The following is a 2,828-nucleotide window of genomic DNA, read 5'->3' as shown; positions in this document are numbered from 1 at the left end:
ATCTGGGCCAGTTGGCATTAGTGGTAGACCCTCAGGTGGGAGGTTATAAATTCACCAAGGTACTCATGGATGGAGGGAGAAGTATTAACATCCTCTACTATGACACATTCCGCCGCATGGGGCTAACAGACAAGGATCTCAGACCGTCTAATACGGTGTTCCATGGTGTGGTGCCTGGCAAATCAGCGTATCCTGTTGGTAAGATAGCCCTGGAGGTAGCTTTTGGGGACGAGCATGATTCCCGATCCGAGACACTAACCTTTGAGGTGGTGAAGATCCGGAGCCCGTATCACGCCTTGTTTGGGCGGCCGGCTTATGCCAAATTCATGGCACGGCCTTGTTATATCTATTTGCAGCTCAAGATGCCGGGTCACAAAGGGAGAATAACGGTTCATGGGAGCCGCAAGATTGCTTTAGAATGTGAGGAAGGTGATGCGGCCTATGCAGAGTTGGTTTGTGCCATGGAGGAGTTAAAATATTATAGGGACAATGTTGATCTGGCGGACATGACCCCTTTGAAGAAGCCAACTACGGAGCATGATTCAGATCTGAAGTTCAAATCAGCGGCTGAGACCAAGCTTGTTGACTTCATGCCCGGCGATTCGTCCAAGCAGTTCACTGTCAGTGCCAACTTGGACCCTAAATAGGAAAGCGCGCTCATCGAGTTCATCCCTGAGAATCGGGACATTTTTGCATGGAAGCCTTCTGACATGCCAGGTGTACCGAGGGAACTCGCTGAGCACACTCTTAATGTTGATCCCAAGTATAAACCGGTAAAGCAATTTCTCCGCCGGTTTAACAAAGAGAGGCGCAAAGCTATTGGGGAGGAGGTGGCCAGGCTCTTAGCAGCTGGTTTTATCATTGAAGTGTTCCATCCAGAGTGGCTTGCTAATCCGGTGCCGATTCTTAAGAAAAATGGCACTTGGCGTATGTGTGTGGATTACACGGATCTTAACAAGGCTTGTCCAGCAGATCCTTTTGCCCTCCCTCGCATTGACCAGATTATTGACGCCACGGCGGGTTGTGAGCGTTTGAGTTTCTTGGATGCGTATTCTGGGTATCATCAGATCAAAATGGCGGTTAAGGACCAGGAGAAGACGGCGTTTATTACTCCCTTTGGAGCCTTCTGCTATGTATCTATGCCTTTTGGGCTCAAGAGCGCCCAAGCCACTTATCAAAGGTGTGTACAGAATTGCCTGCATAAACAGATCGGCCGCAATGTGCACGCCTATGTGGATGATATTGTAGTCAAGTCAAGGCAGAAGGAGACGCTGGTTGATGATTTGAAGGAAACCTTTGACAACTTGCGGGTTTATAAGATGATGCTTAACCCTGCCAAATGTGTCTTTGGTGTTCCGACAGGCAAGTTACTGAGCTTTCTTGTGTCCAACAGAGGAATTGAAGCTAATCCGGAGAAGATTACGGCTATCACCTCCCTGGCTAAACCGAAGTGTATCAATGATGTTCAGCGTTTGGCGGGTCGGATCGCCACACTGAGCCGGTTTATCAGCCGCCTCGGAGAGAAGGCCATCCCTTTATACCAGATGTTGAGAAAGATAGATCAATTCGTCTGGAGTCCAGCTGCTGATGAAGCATTGGAGGACTTGAAGCGGCAATTAGCCAATTCGCCCGTTCTTGCATCTCCGGTCGACAAGGAGCCGTTATTGTTATATGTAGTGGCCAATGCTCGTGCAGTTAGCGTGGCTATTGTGGTAGAATGCAAGGAGGCAGGCAAGGAGTATCCGGTTCAGCGGCCGGTTTACTATATCAGCGAGGTGCTTATTGAATCCAAGCAAAGGTATACGCATTGGCAGAAGCTGGTATATGGAGTTTTCATGGCAAGCCGGAAGTTGAAGCAGTATTTCCAAGGGCACCTATCACAGTGGTCAGTTCAGCTCCCTTGGGCGATATCATACAGAACCGGGAGGCGACTGGCCGGATTGCCAAGTGGGCTATAGAACTTGGGCCGCACGGATTGAAGTACGTACCCCGGACGGCGGTGAAGTCTCAAGCACTTGTTGATTTCATCAATGATTGGACTGAGTTGCAAGCACCAGAGGAGAAGCTGGATCACACATATTGGACTATCCATTTTGATGGATCCAGGCAATTGGAAGGCTCGGGGGCTGGAGTCGTGTTAACTTCCCCACGAGGTGATAAGTTTTGTTATGTTCTCCGCTTAATGTTCCCTTGTACTAATAATGCAGCTGAGTACGAAGCCTTGCTCCATGGTCTCCGGATGGCTAAAGAGATGAATCTAAGTCGGGTGAAGTGCTTCGGTGACTCGGACCTCGTAGCTCAACAGGTGTCTGGCACTTGGGATTCTAAAGACCCACTCATGGCTGCATATCGTCGTGAGGTTGATATTGTTGCAGGTCACTTCAAGGGTTATCAGGTGGATCATGTGGATCGTCGAAAAAATGAAGCGGCGGACGCTTTAAGCCGTTTGGGCTCTCAGCGTAAACCGGTCCCGCCTAATGTCTTTCTTGATGTGTTGCACAATCCGTCAGTCAAGCTCCTAGGTGAAGCGGATTTGGCTATTCCTGATCCGGAGGCTCAATTGGTGGCAGCCGTGCATGTTATACCGGATTGGACAGTTCCCTATCTTGCGTACATGAACCGGGGAGAGTTGCCAGAGGATGAGACTCTAGCCAGGCAGATAGTCCGGCGATCCAAATCTATGACAATTATCAATGGCGAATTGCATCATTGCAGTGTATCAGGGGCGTTTCAACACTGCGTCTCTCCTGAGGAAGGTTGTGAAATTTTACGCGAAATCCATGAAGGGGATTGTGGTCACCACGCTGTTTCAAAGTCTCTGGTGGCTA

The sequence above is a fragment of the Triticum dicoccoides genome, chromosome 2B (assembly GCF_002162155.2).
Source record: "Triticum dicoccoides isolate Atlit2015 ecotype Zavitan chromosome 2B, WEW_v2.0, whole genome shotgun sequence".
Lineage (NCBI taxonomy): Eukaryota > Viridiplantae > Streptophyta > Magnoliopsida > Poales > Poaceae > Triticum > Triticum dicoccoides.
Note: the sequence above shows the minus strand (reverse complement) of the source record.